The following is a 12,716-nucleotide window of genomic DNA, read 5'->3' on the forward strand; positions in this document are numbered from 1 at the left end:
AACTTTCAAAGATAATGTTCTAGCACATATTTATGACACGTGGTGAAAAGACATTTTATCTTTCATTGTTATTGATAAAAAAATCACAAATGAATACACGAAAGACTGGCATACTATGGAAAATCACATTAGTCAGATGAAATTATAGGATTGGGATATAACTTAAGAAGCTAAGAACTCTGTCACCAGAAAGCCACATGTTATAAGTGCAGTGCTTGCCTATAATGTGCTTAAGAATATGGTTAAGCAAATGATTACAGACTTGTATTTGAATATAAAAAAAGCAGTGACACCTATACAGGCAAAAGCTGACAATAGTGACCTCAAGAAACTGCCACCAAGAAAAAACAAAACAGCTCAGGCTGGTGTGGCTCAGTGGATAGAACACCGGCCTATGAACCAAAGGGTCGTCTGTTGGATTCCCAGTCAGGGCACATGCCTGGGTTGCAGGCCAGGTCTCCAGCAGGGGGCGCACGAGAGGCAACCATTCACTGATGTTTCTCTCTCTCTTTCTCCCTCTCTTCCCCTCTGTATAAAGATAAAATAAATACAATCTTTAAAGAAAAAAGAAAAAACAGAACAAACAAAGTCTTCCTGTGTGCTCAGTGTACTTTCCTCCTCCACCTTTCCCCCATCATTCTTTCATGAAATATAACTCATTCATTTTGCATTTTCATAGAAGAATTTTCCAAGGTCAAGTATTCAGGTGCTACTACAAACTTCACTTCATTTTTTTAACCCAAATATGCCAAAACCAGCCTGTATGAAGACAGAAATATCTGGCCATGTGTACTGGGCCACTGGAAATGTTCAAAGAAGCCCAATTACCACGTAGGACAGAGCTATCCAGCAGATGCTATGTCAAGAACAAGATAGTAAATTTGAAATTATCTACATATGGTTAAGTTACTTTATTATTGGTGGAGTTGTTAACACTCAAGCTGTGCTCTGGAAAGGCATGTTCTGAGAAAGACTTAGGAATACCTAGTTAGACAACTGCCTTTCCCTTCCCCTTCTTGCAATTTTTTTTTCACAGTAGGCATCCTCACAGAAAATATGCACATAAAAATTATCTACTAAGTGAGGTTTTTAGTGGGGTCCAGGTAATTGAGAAGTGACTACAGCTCAGTTATCATAAGACTACTGAGCTCTTTTCTTGGTTTCTACTCTTTCAACTATATAATTTTAAAAACAGAATTAGCTTTAAAAGAGAGCACATCCAAATCTGTATTGTATTAAGCCATCATATCTTACTTTAAAAATGGCAAAAATAAGTTATTATGAAACTTTAGGAATAATAACAACATATGAACAATCATTTCCATTTGCATTGCATATTAGCGTCACCTCAGTGCTTTCACATACACACTTTCAATCAACAGGGCCACGTCATTACCTGCACAACCCAGATTTGGGTTGTTATGACTTATGTAGCCCACCTTTCATTGCTTGTGTCAAGCACATCAGCTAAAGAAATTACACAAATCCCAGGGAGAAACATAAAGTGTAAGCTTTCTTAATGCTTGGGAGGGTAAGGGGTTTGATACCTTTGCTGATTCTGAAAATGTGAAGGGTTCACGTGAACGCTTAACAGAGACAATTCAAAATCCCAAATCTTAAAGGTGTTTCCATTTTCATTTATATTAAATCTATTACATACAGCAATTATATCATAAAGGAGGTAAAGACTTCCTTCACTGCTTCCTCAGCCTCCAATTACACACACTTGTTCATGCACTCTTTTTCTTTTTCATTTCGATTTTTTAAAAGATTTTATTTATTTACTTTTAGAGAGAGGAGAAGGGAGGCCGAAAGCCAGAAACATCAGTGTGAGAGAGATCATCGATTGGTTGCTTGTTACAGGCCCCCGACCGGGGACCCGAAACCCAGGCATGTGCCCTCATCAAGAATCAAACCCAAGATCTTTCAGTTCACAGGCCAGTGCTCAGTCCACTAAAGCCGCAGCAGGGTTTCTGTGCCAGGGCTATTCCTGCACTCTTAAATGGTTTATACACAGGTAGCACTTAGCAAGGAAATAAGTATAAAAAATAGAATATTTTCTACAGTTTGTAAAAATGAGATTTCCCTCAAACAGTGAGAACACGCTTGGTAGCCTGCTTTTACACTACTCTCTAAAACAAAAGTGGTTTTTCTTTCTTTTAATGTTTTTCATCTTCAATGTGTTCTCATTATATGTCACAGCAAAAATCACCACCACCAGAACCAAGCACAACTGAGCTTATTTACAATTTAAGATTTCATTTCATAGCTTTGCACACAATTATATGGCCTCAATTAGTGTCCTCTGCCCCCACATGAAATGTCAAAACTTTACACAAAATGCTGATAGGAAAGTAATTGTCTATTGATTTTCATTATCCATTCATCCTTCTAGGATTTCAAACATAATAGACACACGATAATTTGATTTCAAGACTCATTATTCCTAGGTTTTAAACTCGGGCTCGTTTTCCTGTTACCTTCACCAGCACTGATTCCCATTACGGAGGACTTATGTTCATAGCCCATCTAAAACGCCTTACACTACACACACTCTGCTGTCCAAACTAATTAAAACCACATTGTTAAATGTAACATTAATTTATGCTGGACTTTATCTCCCACATATAAAGCATCTGCAGTGCTCAACCTTTCAGAAGTACAAGAAAGCTGTAGGTTACATACTTACTAGTTCCTTCTTGCTTGTATAAAGAAGGTCTGGAGAAAAATCAGTTGAAATTCAACTGGGAAAGCTGCATCAGAAACTACAGGAAATGGTCACTGTTAGAGTAACTGTGCAGTGAATGTGTGATCTCTGGTCAGGAGTGAAGGCTGGGGAGCTGTTATTAAAGTAGCTTCTCCAGAGAACACGCCTACTCCCATGACTCATTTGTGAAGTTCCTTATCTCTCCTTTCCTTTCCCCTCTCCTCTCGTCCTCTCTCCCCCTCCCCTCCCCTCCCCTCCCCTCCTCTCCTCTCCTGTCCTCTCATCTCCTCACCTCTCCTCTCCTCTCCTCTCCCCTTACCTCTCCTTCCTCTCTATTCTCTTTCTCTCCCTGCCACACACTCCCACCCCTAAGACTCTTTTGATCAAAGGCTGTAGGGAAATGTGGCTATGCTATTCTGTACTTCCAGTCAATTGAAAACATAGCGCCTGCGCTATGACCTTAACAGGAATAAACATATCTTGAACATCCCTGTCAGTTAATAACACTGAGCTGGGTCTTGTATTTATTCTCTCCAATTCAAATGCTTAGAAAAATGAATAGAATAGAGTATATCCTGTTTTTTTGCTTCACATGCAAATGAACAGACTAAAAGGAGAAAGGACTCAATGATCAGGACAGTTTTGAGGGGCAGCTGCCATACTGCAGCCGCGATGTCATTAGCTTGAGCCTGGTTATCCCCGAAGATCTTCGAGAAGAAATCTAAAATGTATTGAAAGGCAAATGGAAGTAGAAGGGAAAGGGAGAATGGAACAGATGTTATTAGACTCCCAAGTCTTAACTCTCCTTATTTAAACCAATATATTGTTTTCACTTCAAACAGTGATGTGTTGTTGTTTCAACAGCTCCGTTTTATCTCAGCAGCACTGCACTTCTGTGGCCCGTGAAGTTCATAAGAAATGGTCATAAAAATATTTCAGAGGCTTTAGAAATAAGGGGTGTTTAATAATGCAATATGTGTTATACTGAATGCATCGACCATTTTATGCCAGAGGCACTCTCCTGGCTGCCCCACGAGCCTAGCATGTCGGGGATCCTTAAAGAATCCAAACAAGAATAAGAAAACCAAATCCCAGGGAAAAGCTCTCTGCATTTGGAGTTGGAGTCAGGAGATGTGGGGCTCAAATCTTCCTTCTACCACTTACAAAAGCTGTGTGACTTTAATGCCGGCACCTCACCTATGAGTCTGCTTTCTTATCTGGAGAATAAAGATACTCTTATCTGTCTGCTGAGACAACTGGTATGAGGAACAGGAAGCTATATGAGGAAAGTATGTTATCAACTGTAAATTTGTATAAATGTTATATATTGTTATTGGTTACTGCAGAGAAAGGTATGAACTGCTTAATAACAGGCAGCTACTACTGCAGTAGAATGAGAATCAATAAATTTAAATGTTAGTACCAACTCTAGTGTGACTAATTATGAGATTTGGGGCAAATTATAATACCTCTCTGTACCATAGTTTTTTCACCTGTAAATTGAGAACAATGATGGCACCTATTTCATAGGGGTTGGTAAACATTAAATACGAAACATGTGAGGACTGTAGATAAGCTATAAAGTTCTCTACCAGTTGCCCATCTAACCTATTTTCATACCCCAGACTTGGTAGGTCGCTTCACCACCAACTGTACTGTTGAAACATGTCAAAGTAGTATTTCTCTTAGGCTTGCATTAATCACTTATCAAGACGTCGCCACTAGGAGGCGATCGAAACGCCACTGTTCCACATTATATAATCATTGTGCCATTTTGGATCTTTAAAGTTCTAATTGCTCACTCCTCCTCTGCATACTATGTGCCCAGCACTGCTCCAGGTACCGAGGGTTCAAAAACAAATATGATAAGTCCCTGTAAGGAGTTCACATTCTATTAGGTGACATAAACATGTAAAAAAATAGCTACAGAGCAATATAATATGCTCTCATAAAGTTGTTCGTGAGTGCTGAGGGAACACCAAGGAGGGAATAAGTAATTCTGCTATCTGAGGTGAGGAAAATAAAATTTGAGCTGGCTTTGAGGGTTTACTAGGAAAAAGGTAAGGACATTGTAGAAGACACGCTGACCAGCTGGATTAGTGTATAAAAGGGCAAGGACATGTGAAAGGCCATGGTGTGGTCAAGAGTAGTGAGTAATGCTCTCCACGCTCAGGCTTCTCTCCTGTACTTCTCTCACTTCATTCCCTCCCTCATTTGTTACAAGTATGTCTCTGTCTTCCACCAGAATGCAAGCTCCACTAAAGGCAAGAACCAGCCACATTCATGTTTGTGTCTCTGCTTTGCCCAATCCCAACATTTGGCATATAGCTATGTATGTGGTAGGTTTTTAATAAATATTTTATTAAATGTATCCTCTGCACTATTGTAAGTTCTGACATAGTCATAGAAGCCTGCAGTCATTTTTAGCTGATCAAAATAATAAAAACCATTTGACTTTATATCAATTATAGCCCAGACTTTACTTAAATGATAAGTTGGGTTAAAGTGATTTTTTGTGAGTCACTTATTATCTAGATGCAATTTTTATAAAAAACATGTCTATAACTGACTTTGTGTTTCAGTCAACATTAACACCAGGGTTTTTTAGAAAGTACTTTTTTCACAATAGAGATTAAAAATAATAAAAACTGTGTATAGCAGTAATTCTCCAAATGTCTCAACGTTTATGTAATCACCTTTATGCCATGACATCCTTTGATATTTACATGACTTTAAATCAATGCTAGCTTTGAGTGATATTAACACAGATTGTAGAGAAAAGACCTCTAAAATCTACTTGTTAATGAAAGTAATGTGAACAATAACACAAATCGTTAAAATCAACTTTTTCAGAATTCTGGTATTTAAGCAAAGACTTGCAATTATCCAAGGGGTGTTGAATTCTAAAACCCAAACCAAAAACAAAACACACACAAAAACTCAACAAGTTTTATTAGCTGAACCATGGTTCAAACAGAAAATGCTGTGCATTTTAATTCCCCTTTTCCCATTTCCCTTCCCATTGCCACAGTGGCCCTGGAAGCCAATAGCCTCACAATCACAGTAGCCACAAGAACCAGCAACTCAGAAGCCAACAGAGGGAAAGGAATGAATTTGGAGCTTCTCCAAAGTCTGTCCCCATCGAAATATCACTATCTGACCTGTCTGGCACTTTCTTGGAAAACTTGAATCACAGCGCTTGTCTTCATTTGACATGACTTAGAGCTCAGGCATGGTACACAGATCCCTCCAAGCAGGGATGTTTATCAAAAACAATTAGAGGCAGCTGTTTAACATAACAGCTATCTTAGGTCATAACAACACTTACGGGAAACAAGAAGCTGACCAAAAGTGTATAAGGAAAAGCTTGCAACTAGATGTCCACAGGCAACACTGAAAAAGCTCCAAAATATCCCAGGGTATCTAGAAGGACGTGTACGTGTGCAGGGCTGTGTACGTGCTCAGTAAAGACCTAAAAAGGCCCTAATCTTTCACCTTGCTGACTTTAGGGATCTATGCATCATAAAGTTAAGGCTAAGGCAAAGTTACCAAATGCCTTCTACACTGTTGAAAGTATCTCTCAATGTACACACAAAGTCCCTTAGCCGAAGGTTGGAAATTTATTGGTTCATAGCATTGATATTCTTTGTTGAACCATTAGCTAATAACTTAGCTATTCCAAGCAGACACCTCAGTGATCACACATCACAATGAATACAGACTTTATGGAATTACTGCAGAAGTCATTAAATAACTCACCCTGGCTGGTATGGCTCAGTAGATTGAGCACTAGCCTGCAAACCAAAAGGTCGCTGGTTCGATTCCCAGTCAGGGCACATGCCTGGGTTGTGGGCCAGGTCCCCAGTTGGGGATGTGTGAGAGGCAACCGGTAGGTGTTCTGGTACCTCTCACACATCTCCCTCTTTCTTCCCCACTTCCCACCTCTCTAAAAATAATAAGTAAAATCTTAAAAAAAGAAGTCATTAAATAACTTAACTACAATAAACCCTGGGGAGAGGAGGGAATCTAATTTCCAGAGTTGCCACAGTGCATTATTTAAAATGTCCCATTTTCAACAAAAAAGATGAGACATGAAAAGAAACAAAAGGCATAGGCCAGGTGGGGTCAACAATATGGTAAAATAGGAGGTGCTGTGCTTGTATCTCCCCTTAGCAACTATAACATGACATTTATTCATGAACAAAAGTGCTCTGTGGGAACTTTGGGATCCAGATAGGAGACTGTGAAAATTCAGTGGAGCCCAAGACCAGTGGGGGCCACTTTAAGAAGGCAGGTCCAACCCAAGTGGCTGACTCACCAACCATGGTCCAGCTACAAACTTGGAAACAGCTCCATCACCCTGTGGGCTCAGCTAAAGCCCTGTCTGTCTGTGGTTCTGCCACCAGTACCACAAAACTGGCCTTCAGAAGTAAAGGAGAGATGAAGACATTCCCAGACAAAAGCTGAGGGAGCTCATCACAGGAACCTGCCTTATAAGAAATACAAAGTGAGTTCTTCAAGTTGGAATGAAAGAACGCTAAGTAACAATAGGAAAACATGTAAAAGGATAAAACTTACTAGTAAAGTTAAATACATAGTCAAATGAAGAATACTCTAATACTATAATGGTGGTGCATAAATCACTTTTTATTTCTAGTATAAAAGTCAAATAGTGTTAAAACTAACTGTAGGTATAATAATTTGTTAATGGATGCACAAAGTAAAAAGATGTAAAATGTGACATCACTAACATAAAGTGTGAGGAGAGGAGACTTAAAAGTGCACAGTTTCCGTATGTGGTTGAAGTTAACCTGTTATCAGCTTAAAATAGACGGTATCAAATATAAGATAGACATAAGATGCAATCACCTCCAGTCAGGCTTACCAGATGGTCAAAACTGGACATTATATTCAGTGATAAATGGGGCTACTAATTAACTTCCCTCCCCCGGCAGGACAGCAAGCCAGAGCCCAGAGACTGTGACAGCTTGTTATTTTGGAGCCTGAATCAGGCCTGAGTGTTCACTGAATTCCCTAGTCGGATGAAATCACTGATGTTGCTCTTGTTTGGGGAAACAATTGGCTGTGCTCTCTGTTCAAGCACTACTGTTCATATGACTGTTGAGTGGGCTACGCAGCTTACTGTGTGTTCTAATTAGGTCCCCTGGTTGGACAGGCTGACTACTGTATTTAGCAATGAGCAAGGGCCATTAGTTAGATTGCCTGTCTGGTCACAGCAGGACAGGTGGTTCCAAAAACCGGTAAAGCTCTTTGTTGTTTTAATTCAAGCCAACCTGCACACCAAGTTCCAGGGCCTTGGCTCAACAGGCCTATTGGTTTTACTCTGTGAACTATCAGCTCTATCTGCCCTTCTCTTGGTTCCAGTGCCACTGGGCTACAGGGGAGTTCTCTCCAGCACTTATCAATGGGGCCGGGAGACTCTCTTCACAGCAGCTGGGGCTAGTCTCAGCCCCTTGCCTGGAAGGGGAGGCGGGGTACTCTAGGCTACTCTGGATTTCCCAAACATGCTTTCCAGTTGGGAGGGACTAGGACCGACCCTCAGCCTTGGCTATGCATTAATCCCCCTGTCCATATATAGCAAGGAAGCCTCCATGCCCGGTGATGGCTTTGCTTTCGGGTAATCAGTTCTGCCCACACACCTCTCAGCTTAAACGCCACTAAGGACAAACAGCTTCTAGTCATCAGCAGCATTTCTGGTCAAATGGACTGAAAAGCATTCTCTACAGCAGGTGGTGTTACGACTCAGCATCTTGCCTGGGCACGACCAAACCAGTCTCCAGTGATGGAAAATCAGGTGTATCTGCACCCCACCAAGTTCCGTGGTCAGAGTATGTCCACTGTTTTGGTTCTGTAGGTGAGCAAAGCTGCTGATGGAATTGCTACAACCAGCATGTAGATTGCCAAGATCCACGTGCTGGTTGTTGCAAGCTGCCACAGTCAGATTCCCAGTGGCTGGGTCCTGTAGATCCCCCTGCAATCCCCATAGTGCAAGATCAGAGTGGAGGCTCCCACTAAGCAACCCACAAAGGCTGGGGGAAACTCCTGGCTCCCGCCACCCCACCCCCAGGTTCTCTTTTCCCACGGGAGGAACCAGAGGCTCTGTGTGGTGTTGCACTCCCTTGGGGGAGGAGCAATTCAGTGAAAATGTAGATACTTCTTACCCTTCTAATGCAGTGTGTCTCGGTCTCAGAGGTGCAGGTGGGTGCTTCAGCCTCACCCCCATGTTCTAGGATTCTCTCAGTGGAGTTTTATTCTTGAATAGATATTAGCTGTTCTTGTGAGGGGGAGTGAGGTCAGGAATTACCTATGTCGCCAGGTTGGTGACATCATTCTGAGCTTCAATTTTAACATCTGTGAAGTAGGGATAATACTTTCTGGTCATAATAAAGATTAAATAAGACAATAAATACAATGTACTTTGTAAATTATAAATCAGTTTACAAGTCCAATAAATATTTATGAAGTACTTGCAATAGGCCAGGCATTAATTGTGATACAGTGATATACAAATAGTCCCTGACCTCAAACAGTTTATAAAATTAATGACCCATTCTACACAGCGTGGTATAGTGGAAAGAACACAGACACTATTAGTCAGACACCTATGTTCAAGTCTTAGCTCTGCTACTTATCAGCCAAAGAATCTTATTTTTTAAAATAGATTCTTTTAAAAAATCTCACAAATTTATTACATTTTAGTTCCCTGATGTTGGGCAGAAATAATGCTTGCAAAAATTGTATTACAAAAAATATATTTCGTGAGGATAGATGATGCAAACGATAATAATAAAACCATCTTTATTATGAAAGTTAGGTAGCAAGTGGAATATTCGGAGATCATCTACAGTACACCAAACTGTCACCATGTCTTTTTTGAAACATTTTATTTATTTATGTTTTTAGAGAGAGGGGGAGAGAAACATCAATGTGCAAGAGAAACATTGATCAATTGCTTCCCATATGGGCCCCGACTGTGGACTGAACCTGCAACCCAGGCATATGCCCTGACCAGAATGAAACCAGCGACCTTTTGCTTCGCAGACAACGCCCAACCACTGAGCCACATGTGCCAGGGCTGTCACCGTGTCTTGACCTAAAAGCAGTAGTTGCACATGTTGGTATGGACACTGTATATTCAATTGTTTTTTTTTACAAAAAGCTTTATTGAGATATAAGTAACATACTATACAATTAATCCATTTAAAGTATTCAATTATATAGGCTTTGGTATATTTACAGATATGTGCAACCTTCACCAGTCAATTTTAGAGCATTTCATCACTTCCAAAAGAAACCCCACATGTGTATTGATTGAAAGACTTAATATTGTGAAGATGTCAATACTACTCAAAATGACCTACAGATTTATTTCAATCCCTATTAAAGCCCCAATGGCAATTTTTGCAGAAATAGAAAAATACATCTTAAAATTCATATGGAATTTCAAGGTACCCCGGATAGCCAAAGCAATCTTGACAAAAAACAAAGCTAGAGGTCTCATACTTCTATATTTCAAAACCTATTACAAAGGTCCAGCAATGAAAACAGTGTGGTACTGACATAAAGACAGACAGATAGACTAATGGAATACAATAAAAAGTCCATAAAATAACCATCATATATATGGATGGGGAAAAGGCAGTTCTTTCATTAAATGGTATTGGGCAAACTGGATATTCACACAGAAAAGAGCACATTTGCACACTTAGTTTATGACATATACAAAAATTACCTCAAAAGGGACATAAATGTAAGAGCGAACACTATAAAATTCTTAGAAGAAAACGTAGGGGGAAAGCTTCATGACATTGGTCTTGGCAATGATTTGCTGGACATGACACCAAAAGCACAGACAACAAAAGTAAAAAACAGATAAACTGCATTAAACTTAAAAACTTCAGAGCATCAAAGGACACAATCAACAGAGCGAAAAGGCAATCTAGACAATCAAAGAAAATACTTGCAAAACATATATTTGAAAAGGGTTTAATAGCCAGAATATGTAAAGAATTATGGAAACGTCATAGAAACAACAGATAAAAAATGGACAAAATATGTGAATAGACATTTTTCCATCAAAGACATACAAAGTACCAATAAGCACATGAAAAGATTCTCAACAGCACTAATCATCAAGGAAATGCAAATTAAATCCACAATGAGATATCACCTCACACTTGTTAGGGTGGCTACTAGAAAAAGCAACCAGAATGTAAGTATTGGCAAGGATGTGGAGAAATTGGAACCCTTGTGCACTGTTGCTTGGACTGTAAAATGGTGCAGCCACCATGGAAAACAGTATGAAGTCTCCTAAAAAAATAAAAAATAGAATTACTATATGATCCATCAATTCCACGCCTGCGGATACTCCCCCAAAGAACTGAAAGCAGGGTCTCGAACACATATTTGTACACCCATGTTCATTTCAGCATACAAAAGCCAAGAGATGGAAGCAACCCAAGTGTCCATCAATGGATGAATAAATAAAACAATTGTGGTATATATACCACAGTGAACATTCAGCCTTAAAAAGGATGAAAATTCTTTTGGTTGGGGTGGCAGAGAGTGGGAGGGGATACAGACAACTGTAATTGAACAACAAAATAATTTTTTAAAAAAGAAGAAAATTCTGATATTTTCTACAACATGGATGAACCTTAAGGACATGATGTTAAGTGAAATAAGCCAGCCACACATGCAAAAATACTGTCTGATTCCACTTCTGTGAGGTTATCTAAAGGAAACTGACTCTTAGAATCAAAAAGCAGAATGACAGTTGCCAGGAACTGGGGGAAGGAAGATAGGGGTATTACTGTTTAATGGATATAGAGCTTCAGTTTTGCAAGATAAAAATCTAGAGAGCTGTTGCACAACAATGTGTTTGTAGGTAACCATATTGTACTGTCTACCTAAAATAGGATTAAAATTATAAACTTTATGTTTAAAATAAATAAATAAATAAAAATTTCCAGCCCTGGCTGGCATACCTCAGTGGATTGAGTGCGGGCTGGGAACCAAGGCATTGCAGGTTCGATTCCCAGTCAGGGCACATGCCTGGGTTGCAGGCCACGGCCCCCAGCAACCGCATTGATGTCTCTCTCTCTCTCTCTCTCTCTCTCTCTCTCTCTCTCTAGCGCTCTCTCTCTCTCTCTCTCTCTCTCTCTCCCCCTCTCTCTAAAAATAAAATAAAAATAAAATCTTAAAAAAAATTTCCAATGCATGTAGCTTGCTATGACAGAATGAGGAGATAGTCTGTTCAAACTAAAATATAGTAAAGATGGTAAATTTTATGTTATGTGACTTTAAACCCAACTAAAAATAAAAAAGCAGTACTCTGAAACCTTTAGCATTCACACACCTATCCTCACATCCCTCCCTACCCAAGACCCTAAGCAATCACTAATTTACTTTCTGTCTCCTCTTCTGGATTTTCAAATAAATGGAATAATAGTAAGTGGTCATTTAGTGACTGGCCTCTTTTACTTAGTGCAGTATTTTCCAGATTCATCCATGGTGTAACATGTATCAATACTTCATTCTCTTCATGGTTAAATAATATTTCATTGCATGGTCTACAACCATTCATCTGCTGATGTACATGGGTTGTTACCACCTACTGTCTATTTAAAATAATGCTTCTATAAATATTCACCTCTAAGTGTCAATGTGAACATGTTTGTATTTCTCTTGGGTACAAATATATGAGCAGAATTGCAGAGTTATGAGGCAATTCTATGTTTCATCACACTAGAAACAGCCATGCTAGCTTAAAAAGTGCCTGCACACCATCAGTGTATGAGGGTTCTTCTGATTCCTCCACATCTTCGCCAACACTTGTTTATTATCTGACTTTTTTTAGTTTAGCCAATCTTTGTGGGTATAAAGTAATATCTCATTGTGGTTTTGACTTGCATTTCCCTGATGACTAATGCTGCCGAGCATTTTTTCATGTGCTTTCGGCCATTTGTATGTCTTCTTTAGAGAAATA

The 12,716-nt window shown here is 39.5% G+C and overlaps 1 protein-coding gene across 1 annotated transcript in view; it reads right to left on the reverse strand.

The window, feature by feature from the left end:
* The window catches only part of ZC3H12B (zinc finger CCCH-type containing 12B), a 93,285-nt gene that overhangs the window by 21,988 nt on the left and 58,581 nt on the right, over positions 1-12,716 (reverse strand). Inside the window, exon 5 of the mRNA XM_045847538.1 lies at positions 8,890-9,079. The gene's annotated coding sequence lies outside the window, so the exon portion shown is untranslated. The remainder of the gene's footprint in view (positions 1-8,889; positions 9,080-12,716) is intronic.

The sequence above is a fragment of the Phyllostomus hastatus genome, unplaced genomic scaffold (genome assembly GCF_019186645.2).
Source record: "Phyllostomus hastatus isolate PE091 unplaced genomic scaffold, TTU_PhHast_1.1 phas_contig_551, whole genome shotgun sequence".
NCBI lineage: Eukaryota > Metazoa > Chordata > Mammalia > Chiroptera > Phyllostomidae > Phyllostomus > Phyllostomus hastatus.